The sequence below is a fragment of the Arvicanthis niloticus genome, chromosome 20 (assembly GCF_011762505.2).
Source record: "Arvicanthis niloticus isolate mArvNil1 chromosome 20, mArvNil1.pat.X, whole genome shotgun sequence".
NCBI classification, from domain to species: Eukaryota; Metazoa; Chordata; class Mammalia; order Rodentia; family Muridae; genus Arvicanthis; species Arvicanthis niloticus.
The window spans coordinates 31,665,831-31,683,645 of record NC_047677.1 but is presented as its reverse complement, the minus strand read 5'-3'; the positions used below and the strand labels follow the sequence as shown (position 1 = coordinate 31,683,645).

Below are 17,815 nucleotides of genomic sequence, written 5' to 3'. Positions count from 1 at the left end.
TTACCAAGCCTTCTCCCATTGGGTTATTTTCATTATTATTGTTGTTGTTGTTATTATTATTATTATTATTAGTGATGTTGGGGATTAAACTCAGAGCCTCACACACAGTAGGTAAGCATTCTGTCATTGTGATGTGTATTCCTACTACCATATACAGCACACCTTCAACCCTATGAAGGGTCACCTTCTTCCAGACTGTGGTTGATAATCACTCTTCCTCATCAACCTGGAACATCCTATTTGAAATGGTAACCCATCTTGTCCCACATTCCAGTGCCTGGTCCTTTTCATTCTTTCTTCCCTGCTGCTGTCATAGCACATCTTATTTAACTATTTTATATATATATATATATATGTATATGTATGCATATATAATATTATAATTATATGTAACATTATAATTACATTATATATAGTAGTTATTTCTAATTTAATATTATAACTATACCATGATTATACTATACAATTGGACTTACTATACATTAGGACAGGAGATTTTATTTAGTTTATAATGTACTTCTACCACAAAGAATAATTCCTGGTACATGGTAAAAAATATCAAATAAAAGGATATTGCTTAAAAGAAGTTTGCCAAACACTCAGGCATTACTTGAGCATCTCCACTGGGTTTGTTGTTGAGCCAGGTGCTGAGTCAGTGATGCACAAAGACAGGTGTAGATTCTGCCCTAGGTGGTATACATCCTGGTAATGACTTGGACATATCAACCTGGTCCCAAGAGTTGAGTGCACACTAATTATTTACTGTCTTCATCACTGTTCTATTACTGTGAAGGGACCATGGAAACTTTCATGAAAGAAAATGTTTAATTGGGAGTTTGCTTTACAAGTTTCAGTGGTTTGGTCTATTATCATTACATTGAGGAGGATGGCAGTGTGCAGGTAGGTGCTTGATCAGTGGCTGAGTGGTACATCCTGATCCATAGGCAGAGAGAGAGAGAGAGAGAGAGAGAGAGAGAGAGAGAGAGAGAGAGAGAGAGAGAGATAAAGAGAGATAAAGAGAGATAAAGAGAGATAAAGAGAGAGAGAGAGCACACCTGACATGGGCTTTTGAAACCCCAAAGGCCATCCTCAGTGACACACTTCCTTCTACAAGGCTACACATCCTAATCCTTCTAATCCTTTCAAATAGTGCCCTGGTGACTAAGCATTCCAGTACATGAGCCTATGGGGTCCATTCTTTTTGTTTGTTTGTTTGTTTTTTTGTTTGTTTTTTTGAACATTTTTTATTGGATATTTTATTTACATTTCAGATGCCATTCCCTTTCCCCACCCCCACCCCTCAAAAACCCCTATCCCATACCTGCCTTTTCTCCTTGCTTTTCTACACTTTTTAAAAATGTTAATCAAAGGCTTTGGGTCCATTCTTATCAAACCACCACACTGTGCTCAGGAGTGACTAATCTAGCAACCTGAGATTTTGAAAAGAAATAAACAGTGTTATTACAAAAGGAAGGAAACCTCAAGTCTGTACACCACAGTGCAGGACTTAGTAACCCAGTACTATTGCAGGAGGAATCGGCTCAATGTCTATAGCAGAGATGCCTGAATTAACTGTCAGTGCATGAAGCTATTATGTGTAAACATGGGGAAGAAAAAAGCAACTATGCAGAGTGGTGTGTGTGTGTGTGTGTGTGTGTGTGTGTGTGTATGCTAAGGGCAGTCTTAAAACTAAAAAGACTGCTTTCATGAATGACATTTCTCATAGCTGTGACCAAAAAACTGGCAAGAGGCAAAGCAAGAGAGGAATTATTCATTTTGGCTCATGATTTAAAAAGGAACACAGATGACCAGGCAGGGAAGGCATGGCAGCAGGAGCATGAGGCAGCAGAGTCCCTTTAGTGCGGGGTCACTGGATATTAGGGATATCAGGAGTGTTCTGCATGCCGTGTGCTGTATATGGTAGTAGGAATACACATCACTATACTGGATGCAGAATTTAGCACTGGGATGAGATTTTGGAAACCACTCTTGGAGCCTTTCTTTTTCAAAATGGTCCAATTCTTTTCACCCAGCGATCCTATGTGCTTATCCTGATTTCAGTCTTAACATGGGTAATGCTCACACAGCAGACCCCTCTGTGTCACACTTATTGGGTGGTATACTATGCACATAAACAATTTGGTGAAAGATGAGAAGACACCAATTAATATCAGAATTGGACCTGTTCAACGAGCTGCAGATCTGGCCATGCTTCGGAGTGTGTCAAGACTACTGCAACCTGCTACCCAAGGGACTGAGTTTTTATAGTGAAAAATACTTCTCACTGGAGGCTTTCAGCTAAACCACAGTATCTTAGATTTTATTTGAGAAAGCCAGTAGCTGCTCCCAACCCTAATCGCATATGCTTTGGCCTCTTATGAGTACATCTGGCATTTAGACTGTGAAATACCCTGCTGAGCCTCGAATTCTCTGACCGAGTTACTGATAAATTCACTGAAATGTGTACGGGCCTTTAAAATGAGTTCATAAAAAACGGTCCCAATTTCGGGTTATATAGTTGTTCTAGTTGAAGACCTATGGCTACAGGGGAGGAGAAAAAACAGGGGATGAGGATGGGGATAGGATAAGGGTTGCTCCGGCATGCTCCCCGTTCATTCCTGTCACTGGCATTCTAGTGTTACATATGTCGTGATCCCTACTTCTCAGATCAGTGTTTTTGTAGAGTCAGAGGCAGAGACTCAGAGATGGTAACTGACCTACTCGGTCACACAGCTACTGGAGGTGGAGAACACCTGCAGGTTTGAACCCAGAGCTGTGGACTGGCATCAGCCCTCAGTCTTCAGGGCTGTCCTTTCCTGTGAGCTTTGATCTTCTGTTTCCTCTGTTGTAAACTGGGGCTGATGCTCTTGGTCCTAGTCACATCACAGGGTGAACACTAAGTGGACATGAGAGCTCCTGAGTCAAGTGTTAAGAGCTTTATGACCTGGAGTCATTGTTGTTATAGAAGAGAAGTGAGGAGTGGGGGTTGATTTAAGGTAATTTTTAACTGTCCAGAATACAGATGCTGTCATCTTTATTATTATTATTATCATCATCATCATCATTAAAAAGTATCATAAAAGACAGAACCTTGGAGGGACCCTAGTACTCAGAAGATTTAACCCAAGCCTAGGAACTTGTCCTGAACACAGGGGCAGAGGGTCTGATCAGATACACAAAAATCTCAATGCACATGTGGTAACACCATTCTGCTTGTGACAGAAGTACTTAAAAAATATTTTCTCTCTCTGTCTCTCTGTCTCTCTGTCTCTCTCTCTGTCTCTGTCTCTGTCTCTCTCTCTCTCTCTCTCTCTCTCTCTCTCTCTCTGTGTATGCCAACTGAATACAAGTGCCCATGGAGGCTAGCAGGGGATGTAGAATCCCCTGGACCTCTAGTTACTTGAAGTTGTGAGCCACCCAATATGGGTTCTGGAGACCAAACCCAGGTCCTCTGCAAGAGCAGCAAGTACAGCAAGTGCTCTTAATCACAGAGCCATTTCTCCAGCTCCAAACAGAAGTATTGTTTTAAAGGAGTTCTTTTTCTTACCTCCTTTCTTTGATGAGAGGGCAATTATGACCTTGAGAAAAAGTATTTGCCCTTCCTGAACTTGTTTTTTAATGTGGCAAAGTCATAATGGTGATACCTATAGAACAGTGCTCATCCCATTAATTCAATAACTATGTTAAAAGCCTGCTTTTGGATGCTAGGAATATAGTAATGAGCAAAACAGACAAACATTCTCACCCATTTACATTCTAACAATGAAGACAATGTGTAGAACATATAGTCTCAGTGCACAGAGTGTCAGATGGAGGTGAGCATGAAGCGAAAATGAAGTACTAAGGGAGAGGTGTTTTCTCTTTTTTTCCAATATGGCAGTTCAGAAGGCTCTATTGCTTGGAATCCATCCCCAAATGTATAGTTCAATATAACAAACTTTATTACTCTGTATAATTTTCATATATCAACTAAAAATAAAATTTGCAGGACTTGGAGAGTTGGGTCAGTAGTTAAGAGTCCTTGCTGCTCTTCCAGAGGGCAGGAGTTCAGTTTGCAGCACTCGCCTTGGGTGGGTTACAGCCTTGTGTAACTCTAGCTTCAGCAGATCTGTCATCCTCTTCTGGAGTCTACAGGTACCCAAACATATGTAGCATGCATTAATTCAGACACTTATACATGTGGTTACCTTAGTAACAATGAAAGTAAAGCTTTAATACAATACAATTATAAAAGTCAAAACAAACCAAAACTCCCAAGTGGAACCTAATCACCAAGGTGATGCTCTTCAGGGTTAGTGTCTTTTGTAAGTGGTTAGGTGACAAGCTTCTGTACAAGTGGATAGGATTAGTGGCTGAAGGGAACTGACTAAGTCCTTTCCTCCTTCCATCTCTCTATGGAAGGAGGAAAGGACTTAGTCATGAGGTCCACAGCAACATTTGGAGGCAAAGATTGAGGCTAGAGACTTCATATGTTGGTACCTGGATCATATATGCTCCAGCTTCCAGAATCATGGGAAAAAAATTATTCTGCTGACTACAGTTTTGTGGTGATGTGAATAAAAATGGCCCCCATAGGACCATAGGGAATGGCACTATTAGGAGGTGTGGCCTTGTTGGAGTAGGTGTGGCCTTGATGGAGTAGGTGTGGCCTTGATGGAGTAGGTGTGGCCTTGATGGAGTAATATGGCCTTGATGGAGTAGGTGTGGCCTTGTTGAAGGAGGTGTATAACTTCAGGGTGGGCTTTGAGGTTTCAGAAGCTCAACTCAGACCTTGTGGCCCAGTCTTCATTCCTCCTACCTGTCAGTCAGGATGTAGAACTCTCAGCTCCTTCTCCAGCCCCGTGCCTGCCTCTGAAATGCCATGCTTCCTGCCATGATGCTAATGGACTAAACCTCTGAACCTGTAGGCCAGCCCCAATGAAATGTTTTTCTTTGCAAGAGTTGCCATGATCATGGTATCCCCTCACAGCAATAAAAGCCCAAAGTAAGACAAGTTTCTTAGTTGTATTTTGTTTTGGCCACAGGATTATATTGAGGGGGCGATACTGAAAGTAATAATTTAGTCCCCACTTAAGAACTAGGGGAGGGAGTCTCGTGGCTGGCTGATCCAAGGTAGAAACGTGGCTGGTACGTTATGAGTCTGAATACTGTGCATACAGGGGTCAGGGGATCTGAATATGAGATGACATTTCATATACATTAGGTTCTACACAGTTACTTGATAAGGATAAAGGAACAAAAATATTATATGTTCAGGGTCCTACAAAGGGAATTATAAATCTATTGACACAAAGAATAGGCTTGCAAATAAAAACGCAGCATCAACAAAAGGAAAGCACCATTTACCTCAAAACTGCTGAAGAATGTTAGATTTCAGTGAAATTTCTATCAGTCAGTTGCCACGAGCAGTCCCTTCACATGCCTGAAGACTTCCGCTGACTGAGTTATTACTCATTTACAAACTAGAAGGCAACATGGCTTTGGGATTTCAGAAACTGCAGATCCATGAGGACAGGACAGAGGGGAGGATAACTTTTAAGGCTGGTGTTAGAGGGCACGGCCTCTCTCCCAGTCCTTCCTGTGCAGTTGCCTCTATAGTCGAATGTTGTGTTTAATGAACCACACATCCAACGAGCTCTAGAGTTCTGCCATTCTTTTTACCTACTGTGACTTTTTTTTTTTTTTAACCAGGTTCTGTTAAAGCCAATGGCTTTCAAGTTTGCTCCAGCTCTGGTTGGATTTTAGTGACTTAATAGCATAGTTCTGATGAAGGTGGAGGCCTGTTTGGGCTAGTTGTGAAAGAAGGCACAGACTTATTAGATGTGTTCACATGTTGGAGAGAAGAGAAAGTAGTCGCTCACACTTTCAAACCTTACAGATCTCCACATAGGAAACTGAGCCATTGTATAGGAACCAGTACCTTTGCTTATAGCCTAGTGCTTAAAGTGCTTAAAGGCCAGACCAGCCAAACTCATTGCCAGCTAGTCTTATGCCAACTTGACACAAGCTAGAATCAGCAAAGAGGAAGGAGCCTCAACTGAGAAAATGCCTGTATAAGACTGGGTTTTAGTCAGGCCTTTAGAGGATTTTCTTAACTAGTGATTGATGGGGGAGGGCCCAGGCCATTGTGGATGGGACTATCCCTGGGCTGTGGTGGTCCTGGATTCTGTAAGAAAGCAGAGTGAGAAAGCTATGGGGAACAAGCCAGTAAACAACACTCCTCTATGACCTCTGCATCAGCTCCTGCCTCCAGGCTCCTGCCCTGTTTGAGTTCCTGTCCTGGTTTTCTTTGACGGTGGACTACAATATGGAAGTGTAAGCTGAATAAACCCTTTCCTCTCCACCTTGATTTCAGTCGTGGTGTTCAATCACGACAACAGTGACCATAACTAGAACACCGTCCTAGGTATGAAATAAGAGGTTCCTGTTTTATAACCTGGCAGAAAGACTCTTCAAGGATAATCTGAAAGTCTGCCTGACATTTGTAAAGCATCAGAGATTTGTGAACTGACCCTGATTATGTCTGAAACAGACACTGAAGTAATGGGAAGTACAGAGAGATGGAGCTTTGATTTATTTGACTATTTGATACCACCCTTGACAACTTTGCCTACCTTGACATGTCAATAAAGTTATTAAAATGAAAGCTGAAAAAAACGTGGGGCATCAGTGCATAACGGTTTCATTTCTGAGGCACAGTGGCCAGCCAACCAAGAGAAAGTGAGCCGTAGGCACAGAGTGACTGCTTTAATTCCAGGCTGCCACTCACCTCTATTTGACATCTGACACTGTACTTAAGTGCTCCTAAGCACATCCAGGGAAATGAATGAGTAAATAATTGGTTGCCCCTTTAAAAATAGAAAATATCTGGCTAAGGTTTAATTAACTGCCATAAATTATTCTCAAACTGACTGTTCAGGGAAGAGTCATTTTTACTCTTTGTCTTCTGTCAAGGAAATTTGTTTAGGTCACTTAGAGTTTGACTTTCTCCAGAGGAAATGGGAAGTTGTAGGTTTACTGTCACTCAGAGTATTATGGATGGGGTGGTGAAAGGAACATTCTGTATTCTATCAAGGGTCCGCTGGAAAACTAGAACTATCCGAGTGTTACTGTGGCCCTGTGGATGCTAGCGCTATTTATGATAATCTATCAGTACCAGGGCACCCTACTCCTTTGTGTTTTAAAGAATATTGTGAACTTTCATGACAAAACATTTTCAGTGTAAAGGACTGGTACCTTCATGTGCCTATAGAAATCATGGATTTCCAGTAGAGCTGGCTGTCTCGGTCAGTGTGCAACTCTGAGCTCTACAGAACTTCCTAGAAAGGGAACTCCGTGCCTTCCACAACGAGTCCTTGTTTGTTCATTTGGGAGCTGTATTAGGTAAGCTAACAGGACTCCTGCATATTTGTTTGTCTCTCCTCTTTCTCTTCCTTCTCCTCTTCTTCTTCTTCCTCCTCCTCCTCCTTCTTCTTTGTCTTCTTCTTCCGGCTTGTCCATTTTTGACAGTTCTCTCACTGCCTGGATGTCACTCAATGTGTCTGCAGACTGGACAGGGAGCAGCAGACATCAGCCTGACTCTGTCTCCCCAGCTCAGGGATTATAGGCATGCGCACCATGCCTGGCTTTCTGTGTGAGCAATGAGGTTTGAACTCAGGTCCTCAGGCTTGAGAAGCAGCCAGTTTACTAACTGAGCTATCTCCCAAGACCCAGCTCTCAATTTTCCGGCCAGATCTGGACCTTGATGGTGGTGTTGGAGGCAACCAGTGGGTCTTTCAAGGAGAGAAAAAGGACTGAGTTCCAGAGAGCAAACAAGTTATTTTTGGTTGCAATAAAAGAGAATTATCCAGCCTCATCATAAGCAACTTGGAGAAAACCCATCTAAATTTGTGCCTCTATCATTTTCTGCTCATAAGTCACCAGGATCGATAGCCATCTGAAATGTGGAAGCCTTCGTTTGATGAAGTATCTAAAGGGAAGAACTATTTCACTCTTTCTTTTTTGGAAGAATGGCAGGGTGCATTTTGGAAATTGGGCAAAAGGGCAGCACCTTCAGATCTGGCCTCTTGCCTACCCTGGAGATGTGACAGCACCGCCATTGAGTGTGGAGTGTGTACTAATTAAAGTGTCTCACTGATGAGCTGTTTGGATTCTGGGACAGGCACCAGATGCCACTCAGCCCACAGACCAGAGAGTTACCCTTAATTGAAACTTGAAGTTGCCCTACTTGGCAGTGACTCCCCCCCCCCCCCCCCCCCCCCCCAGTTGAATGAGTTAATTTGCACTGAAGAGCTTGTTTCTTTAAGCTTGCATTTCCCTTCATTTGGCAGAGGATGTTTCCTTGCAGTGTTGGCCTCTCCTTAAGGGCAACAAGAGCTGGTTAACCCAGGATAAACACAACTGTACCAAGCAGGGACTAGCACATATCCGCCTTTTACCTTATCATTTTGCTAATTTTCACTTCGCCAACATTCCTGTCTTAAGTGACTTGTGCCAAGGGGTCCACCTCAATGTCCCTCCAATGGCTCCATCCAATCCTTTTGCTGATAACATGTATCTGTGCTGATTAGAACAGTAGAAAGACAGCTGCCTGTAGCCAACCAGAATCTGGCTTGAGTTCAATCGCTCTAACTGCACTCACCTATCACCCTAAATGAAGGGAAACAGGAGCTGTAAGGCAGTGGCTCTCAACCTTTCTAATGCTGTGGCCCTTTAATACAGTTCCTCATGTTGTGATGACCCCCTCAACCATAAAATTCTTTTCGTTGCTACTTCCTAAATGTAATTTTGCCCCCGCTATGAATATCAATGTGAAGATCTGTATTTTTTGATGGTCTTAGGTGACTCCCCCATGAAAGGATCATTCAACCCTCCAAAGGGGGTCTTCACCTACAGGCTGAGAATCAAGGCTTTAAGTTTTGGTGAGAGCTGACCTCATTCTCTATCTTGATGCTCAGACACTGTTTCAGCTGAGCATGGCTATAACTGGCTCAGCAAGGATGAGGCACAGCTGGGCACAGATTCCACCAAGACTTAATTACCTGATTAGTCCAACAAGACTGATCCTTCAAAGGGGCCCCAGGATGAAGCCTACAATATCATTTGGGTTTTCAGTATTACCTAAGTGAACTTTAATCTGTCATTTTAGAGGAATAATAACTAAGAGAATTAGAGGAGATTAAAAATAAGCCCGACAACAGACATTGGCAGGTTGTTTTATATGGGTGCATCGAACAATTTGTTTTAGCTTATCAAAAGTTCGTATTAAGTCCTAGGAGATATACTGAGCCCTGCACTCATGGTGGTTTTCTCTCCTCATACTTGTGTTTTTGCCTATTGATTGGGCTGTCTTCTGTGGAACCTCACTGTGTGAAGAGGTATCTTTCTAGGTCCCTTCTTCACATGGAGTGAGACTACAATGTAAGGCTGGAGAGATGACATAGACATAGTAGCTGAAGTGCCTGCTGCACAAGTAGAGGGCCCTGAGTTCAAATCCTCAGCACTTATGTAAAGGCTGGATACGAAAGCATGCATGTTTAATCTCAGGATAGGGAGAAATGATCCTTTTTTCCTTTCATTATAAGTATGTGTATGGCTCTCTATCAGTGTGTTCTGTGAAATGCAAATGATTACAGGTGCCTGTGGGGACCAGAGGCATCCTACCCTTTTAGAACTGAAGTTGAAATGAATCATGTCATTTAATAGCATGTGAGTTGTCCACCTGACATCGGTGCTCAGAACAGAATTTGGGCCTTGTTCTAGAGCTGTATAGGACCTTAATCCCTGAGCTGAAGACTAATTCTTGTTATCTAGCCAAAAGCCCCTTGACTTAAACCAGCGTGGTTCTTTGACCAGCAGGAGCTATGCCATCCAAGAACCTAGAGATGGAGATTGTTATCCCATCCCAGATCTATGGAATCAGAAATGTCAGGAGGGCTGTCAGACATGGCAGTCATTAACCCCCTGCCCAGGACTGAGGGAATCAGAATCTCTGAGTTTGAACTAGCCCTACTGTAAGTTCGATGAATACTAGAGCCTGAGAATTACAGCTCTAAATTTAGTAAGTCACTTATCTAACTTCACTGGGTTAGAGATTCTCTATACGCTGAGTGAGTACAGGCAAGTCGAGGCTCTCAGATAAAAGGTGTAGCGCCTCGCCGAAGTGTTCCTGTGATCCTCCTCCTGACTCTTCCCCTCTGACAGGTGCAGCCCCACAAGGAAAGATGCTTCTCAGACTTCACGTGAGCTTGTCAATGCTTTCCCTGTGCCCTGTCTATGATACACTACACACCAACCCTGAGGAGTCCAGTAAAACAAAGATAAGAAAGACAGCCGATCACAGCAGCAATCTCAAGGCATCTTGTGCTTGGCACATGATTCAGAGGCTGAAGTCCTTGTTGAAGAGCCCAGTTTTTCACTGAGGAGATAAACTCAGTTAGTAATGTGCTTCTAAGGAAGTGGAGGAGGGCAGATCTCTGTGAGTCTTTGTCCAGCCAGAGACTGGTGAGCCTCAGGTCCCAGTGAGAGATCTTGTTTCAGAAATCAAGGTGGGTATAACGTTGACCCAAGGTTGGGTCTGAAGAATAATGTTGTCCCAAGGTTGACTCCTAGCCCTCACATATACCTATGTATGTGCCTCTAGAAGAACATATATGTTGCACATGTGTACACCCCCCATACACACAGTTCCTGGAGAACTGATTACAATGACTTTATAGCTAGCTATATCTACTACCATTGCCCATAACCCAGAGAGCTTTTTCTGTTAAGGGGTAGGCACAATTTTCTGCACATTCCCCTCAAACTCTGCACTTCACCTTTAAAACATTTCCAAACTCTGGCTTGCAGGAGAGATGATTAATAGCCTCTATTGATTTTCAGAAGTGAGGAAACACAGTGGCACGAAAAACTGTGAATAGGAGACTCGAAATTTCCATTACACATTCACTTTTTAAAGGGTGCTTGGAAATGACTTTCTGGAGGGAATGTCAGTGAGTTTCTACATATTAAAAAAAAAATCTCTTCCCTTTGATGCTTAAAGGTGACAAATGCTTGCATTTATATTGCTGGCCTGGCTTTCTATAGCACAGAACAATCTGGTTCAAATGTATTTAAAGCAGACATATTATCCAGAAGAATGTTCCAACTTTTGTGTTGATCACAGTAGTTGGACCATGAAGATATATCTATATCTATATCTATATCTATATCTATATCTATATCTATATCTATATCTATATCTACAGCTTTCACCTTTCATCTTTCTTCCCACTGCCTCTGGAATGCCATCTCTAGGAGGATTAGTAGAGCCTCCTTTTTTTTTTTTTTTTTTTTTTTTTTTTTTTTTTTTTTTTTAAGTAAGGAATTTAGGTCTGAAGTGACAGTAATTAAGAGCACAGGCTACTCTAGTAGAGTACCCAGGCTTCCTTCCCAGCATCCACGTAGATGCTCTCAACTCCAGTTCCAGGGGATCTGATATCCTCTTCTGACCTCTGAAGGTTCCTGTACTTGTGTGGTACACATAAATTCACGCAGGCAAAAATAAATAAATAAATAAATAAATAAATAAATATTGAAAAATTATAATAAAAGTAATGGATCCAGGCTCGCACTGCGTAGCATACCATATACTCATATATCATATATCTCATAGCATGGGCTGGATATGCGTTTATAAGGAGAAGCTATGCTTTCCAGTGCCTTTGGTGCACAGTCATTCCTGTGGGAATCATGAGCTCCCTGAACTGTAGAGGAGTCTACACTATGTGGTTTGCCATTTACTTCTAAGACTTCAGGGCTTTCATTGGCTCTGGAGAGAGGATGCCAGTGTCTGGGATCATAACTCATGTCCCTTCATTCTGTACACATCTGATTCCTGCGCTAAGGCTCCATTGCCTTAGTATTTATATCTGTTATCTCTCTCTTCAAAGGCTTTTAATTCCTTCCTATGTAAAGTCTGCAGCAGACCAGCAAGGACCAGCTCACCTACCTGACTCTTGAGCAGGTCTGTTTTCGTATCCTTTTGTTATCTTTTAAAGATCAGGTCGTCCTCTGTGGTACCTCACTTTGTGCAGAGGTATCCCTGTAGCTCCCTACCTCACTTAGAACAAGACTACATCCTAGGGCTGACTAAATGGCTCAGAGGGTAAAAGGCCTGCAGCACAAGCAAGAGGTCCCGAGTTCAGTTCCCCAGAACCTATGGAAAACCTGGTCAGATGTGTGCATCTGTCACTTTGTGGCTTGGGATGTAGAGATAGATGGGTTCCAGGGGTCCATTAGCCACTTCAGTTCCAGGTTCAGTTTGAACCCTGTCTCAAAAACTGAGATGGGGGAGAGACTGAGGGAGACAACTGATGTTGATCTCTGACCTCCTCATGTATACACATGCATGTGTACACCAGGGCACAATGTGTACTACACACACACACACACACACACACACACTCCACACACAAATTCGGGAAATAATGCCATAGCAATGTGAATTCAATGACAGCCCCCAAAATATATATTTATATACCAGTCTCTGGAACTTGAAAATGTTATCTTATTTGGGGCAAGTGTTACAGATGTGTTTAGGTCAGGATCTTGAGATCAAGGGTTCATCTTAGGCAACTAAGTGGGCTTTTTAGTCAATAGACAAGTATCTTTATAGGATAGAAGCAGAAAGAAAGAGAGCGAGAGAGCGAGCGAGCGAGAGAGCACTCACTGGAAGAGTCAGATAGACACAGAGAAGACTGTGAAGACGGAGACAAAGACCAGTGTGATATCCCTACAGGCCTGAAGCTACAATAGCCATCAGCCCATCCATGCCCAACTCCTGCCTCTATCTCTTACAAGATGGACCTTCACCCTCCCACACCTTCTCAACTTCATCTCTTAAAAACAACAACAGCAACAATAACAGAGTCCAGTTTCTGCTGTCTATATAGTCAGAGGTGTGGGGCCATCCAGTGGAGAATGGTGGACCTACTAGGAGCCACACCCTTAAGGCAAACTGACTCTCTCCCAGAAGCCACCAACTGTCAATAGCTCCTTACCCCTTTCATGCTGGAATTTTGATTGGCTTTATCTTCTGCAGGTCTTCTGCAAGCAACTACAACTGCTGCGAGGTCGTGAGTAACAATGGTTTAGAAGATGCTGTCTCACTCTGTTCACCCCTGACTGAGTCCTAACAATCTTTTTACCTCACTTCTGGAATGGTCTCTGAGTCTTGGGAAAGGGTATGACATAGATGTCCCTTAGGTGGCTGAACACTCCATCTTGACTAGGTATGAGTTTCTGTGTTTGTTAACTGCTGACCACTGCACAAAAATGTCTTCATTCATTCGATGCATGAATGACATTCTCAAAGAATTAATAAAACTTGCATTTTTTTTTAAAAAAGCTGTGAACTTCTGATAATGGATTCCTTGCTGAAGTCTCTGGAGGAAGAAAAGTTCTGCTTATCTCTGATGTTGGGCTTTCCAAAATGGACTTCTGTTGTTTTAAGCCACGAAGTTTGCTGTCACTTGTCACAGCTGTGTAGGAACACATTGGTGTGGTGAGTTTCTGCCTCCTCCAGAGTTTTAAAATGTCAGCCTCAGCCTTCAGGACCTCAGCTCAGGCATAATGGCACTTTTGTCCTCACCTCTCAGTTTCATTCTGTGAGTGCCATTTGCTTAGTGAAAATGTCACTGCAATTGAACAACCTGTAGCCCTTCCTCTGGATGTGGTTCCCTCTGTGTGTTAACCAAAAAAAGAGGACAGATTTGTTTTGTGTTTAATTACCTGCCTTAGAGAAAATTTGTTCTTTCTTTCTTTCTTTCTTTCTTTCTTTCTTTCTTTCTTTCTTTCTTTTCTTTCTTTCCTTCTTTCTTTCTCCTCCTCCTCCTCCTTCTCCTCCTTCTCTGTACCCCTCCTCTTCTTCTTTCTCCATTTTTCATGCACATGCACACATGTTTTTGTGCAGACACACATGGATGTGTGTGGATGTGTGTGTGTGTGTGTGTAAGAGAGAGAGAGAGAGAGAGAGAGAGAGAGAGAGAGAGAGAGAGAGACAGACAGACAGACAGACAGATAGAGACAGAGACAGAGAGAGCATGGAGGTCCAGAGATGATGCTGGGAATCACCCTCTATTGCTGGATGTTCATTGGGCAGGGTGTCCCAATCTCAGGGCTTGTGGCTATGGCTAGTCATCTTGCTCTGGGGGATCCTCTGTCTTCCTTTCTGAGACTGGAATTGCAGGTTGAGGCCCAATCATGCCTGTACCGGAGACACATAGACTGTTATCACCTCATTATTTCAACCATGCCAACATCCACATTTGGTTAAGCCCTGTAAGTAGTCCAGGGACTCCAGTATTTAGGACCATGTTCATAGATTACACACAAATACTACAATACATTTTATAGAGAAATAGCACCTGCAGATCCCAGTATAGGAACATGTGCTGGGGTCAATCTCCTGAGGGGACCCAGAGATCACTATAATGGGCTTGCACTAAATCAGCTTGTCTTCATTTTTTGATGACTTCCTTTTAAATGTTTTTTTTTTTTTTAAAAAAAAACATTTTATTTGTTATTCTTTGGCAGTTTTATATATGCATATACCCTTAGATTTTTTTAAAGGTTCTAATGATCCTGTTTAGGGGTGCATATGGTCATTGTGTGAACACATTCTCACTGCCTCCCAATGTCTTTGCCTTTTGATACTTCTTAACTAATTTATAAGTGACAGGGAGATCTGCTGGTTGTCCTGACTTCCACAGGAAAAAATGTGACTTGACATTTTCTCTGGGATGGGAAAAAGTGATAGAGTTAGCGAGGTGGCCCATTAATTATTCTGGTATCTTAATTCAGCAGCATTCAAGGGCAGCGGAGTGGAAATTATAATGGGTTTTGATAGAAGCTTAAATTAGAGCTATGTCACCAAGGCGGCAGGGATGGACTGGATGAGAAGTCAGCAGGGGAGAAGAGTTTCAAAACAAAAAAGAGGATTTAAAGTATTTAAACTGGGGCCAGAGACTTTGCCTGTATTCTGCAATGTTAATTCAGGGGTTCCAGGAAAGACTCCTTTTATTAAAGAATAATCTTTTTTAATTTACTCATTGATTTTTTTTCTTTTGGATAAAACCCAGTTTGAGATAAGAACCCAAATACCTTAATATCAGAGAAAAGTTGACTCAATGATAATTCATACCGACATAATTATGAGTCTTCTCATAGTGCATCTGAGGTACAAACCAGAAGTGAGAAGAAAACCTTGGTAGATACTGCTCTACACTGTTGGGGTTTCTGCACTCTGGCTTCCTTAATGCATTCAAAATCTGGTTTTGGGTAACAGATGACCCCAAATTTAATTGCTTAAAGCACCAGTTCGCTTATAGTTTATGCAGGTCAGGAATCTGAGCACAGCTCAGAAACATGGCCATGTTTCACAGGGCCAAGTGTGTACTCAGGAGGTTGACATAGCATTTGCAGTCGTATGAGAAAGCTTAATCTGGGGAATGATCTACTTACGCAGCTGCTGGCAGAGCTCGAGGATAATCGAAGGCTGTTAGACTAAGAGGTTGGATGCTGGATATCTCTCTGGCCGGTTGGCAGAGAATCATCCTCATCAGTGTTAGTGACTCTGTCACACCGTTTGAAAGAGCTAGATTTCTGTTACTTTCTTATTCACTAGAAGCAAGTCACTTTGGATATGCAGGTACAAGAGACAGGCTCGCCTTGCCCACAGTGTGCATCTATTTCATTCTCCACTTACTTCCCTCCATAAGATCTATAGAAGACCTGTAGGCAGGGCAGAGCATCAGTAGTCTTCCTGTGGAGCGTCTCCCCTCCCCAGGAGAGTTCTTTCTCACGTTTCCTTAATCGCCTTAACTCAGCTCATTCCTTGTCTCCCTGTTCTTGTTCTACTCTGACTTGAGACGAGGAACTGGAAAGCCAGTGGTTCCCGGTGACCTTGTGACTGTTGATTGTCCTGCACCCTAGCTCCCTAAGTTATTAAGCACACCAAGAGCAGAGTAGGCTCTGCTGTTTCTCAAAGAATGCACATTAATATCAGCGAGGTAGGAGGACACATCAGCCCCCACGTTAGTCTGTAACTTATATAGGAGTTTTTACTGTCACTTGCCTTTGGCTATTACCCATTGTCACTCAGTCAGGGGGTATGCCCTGACTACAGATCCTGTGCTTAGAGGTTGTATTAATATTATTTAATGTTTTTATTATCTTTTTGAAGTAAAGTTTCAAAGTGCAGCTTGATTCCAGGCCAAAGGTATTTAATTTGCATGAGCTGCAATGTCATCTGGGCAAATCAGCTAATAAGGGGGACTTGTGGTATTTTATCAGTTATTACCAAATGGGAAGTGATGATCACTACCAAGTAGAAGAATTGGCGGTGCTGTTTATATCAAGGAAGATCCAATTAATATCTAATCCTGAAATGTATGTAATTAGATTTGCATATTCACATTTTCGCAATTAGGAGTTGGTATTTAAAGGGCACACTTCCCATTTCCTATTTTCCTTATCTCAAAAACCCTAGAGGGTTTTTTGTTGTAGAGTTTCAGAACCATGGTAAATACCATTGCCTCTTGGCCTCAGCTACCGTGTAGAGAAAGGTTTTAGTTAATATAGACCCTTTGGAGTTAGAGAAACCTTCATGGCTGATTTCAGTGGTATTCAACCTTGACATTCACAATTTATTTTTCACAATGCTCCTTTATAATTGCAACCAGTTTCCTTTAATTTATACATCAGAGATCCTCAGGCAAGAAAGGTTAAGTTCTCTTCAAAGTCTCAGGAGCGAGTACAATTCTTTCTTTACAACACTTTATTCTGGAGAGGGCTTCAGCAATCTGATGTCAAGATGCTACTTTGGTAAGTTGCAGATACCCGCGTATTATTAGATTCAGCAAGGGGCAACTTACTGTGGGGTTTGGAAGAACTTTGAAGTCTTACTTCTAGTCCATTCAAACTTCAGGCTTTGTGGTAAGACACTGCAGACATAGCTCACGCAGCTTCCAAGTGCCCCAGGTTAACTTGTAATGGAGGAGTGAGGTTGCATTTGTATCCTGTGACCTTGGAAACCAGCCAGAATTCCTTTCATGTTGTGTGTCTCTCCATCTGGGAGAACTCCCAGATACACCTAACTCCATGGGTCTCCTTCAAGTGATGGAGACTTGCTCAGATGCTGAACTGTACATATTTGGAAAGCTAAGACCTGAAAGCTGGAAGATAGCAGAGAAGTTGCTTACCATTTGCAGAGCTTTCTGAAAGCCTACCTGGGCACAGTCTTTCCAGGACAATCTGTCCTCAAATCTATGAACTTTTATTTTCATTTTGGCAAAAAAAATTAAACATAGAGGGAATGATCAGAAGCAAGCAATTGCCTGCTTAGAAAGAACCTTACAAGATTATTTAGAGCATCCAGTGAACTCAATACACCACACAGGAATGTAGGATCCATCCTTGATATTCTGTAGATAAGCATTGGGAGACATTACGTCAGGCATAGGTACAAGCACCCTGGGATCTCACTTACATATGGAATTCAGAACAATCTCATCAAAGATGGGAGTGATAGCTGTTATCAGAGGCTGGACCAGTAGTGAGGAGGGAAAGCTGGGGAAGGGTTGGTTAATAGATATGAAGTTGTAGTTAAGAGAAATATGTTCTATGCACATATAGAACATAGAGAAGGTGGTATAGCTTGTCATGTGCCGTATGTTAAAAAAAAGTAAAGCTATGGGAAACACAACTTAAAATAATTTGCCATAAGGGAATGATGAGAGATCTGCTCACCTTGATTTGAATATTACATAATGTACAC

The 17,815-nt window shown here is 42.3% G+C and overlaps 1 long non-coding RNA gene across 33 annotated transcripts in view; it reads left to right on the top strand.

Annotated features, from left to right (window-relative positions):
• The window catches only part of LOC143435157 (uncharacterized), a 156,010-nt gene that overhangs the window by 28,933 nt on the left and 109,262 nt on the right, over positions 1-17,815 (top strand). For 30 of the 33 annotated variants that reach the window (XR_013105198.1, XR_013105195.1, XR_013105194.1 and 27 more), the window contains 5 exons: positions 7,253-7,383; positions 10,204-10,547; positions 11,931-12,004; positions 13,082-13,271; positions 13,388-13,543. This is a non-coding gene — a long non-coding RNA (uncharacterized LOC143435157). The remainder of the gene's footprint in view (positions 1-7,252; positions 7,384-10,203; positions 10,548-11,930; positions 12,005-13,081; positions 13,272-13,387; positions 13,544-17,815) is intronic. The other 3 variants (XR_013105197.1, XR_013105181.1, XR_013105173.1) reach the window with 1 other exon arrangement.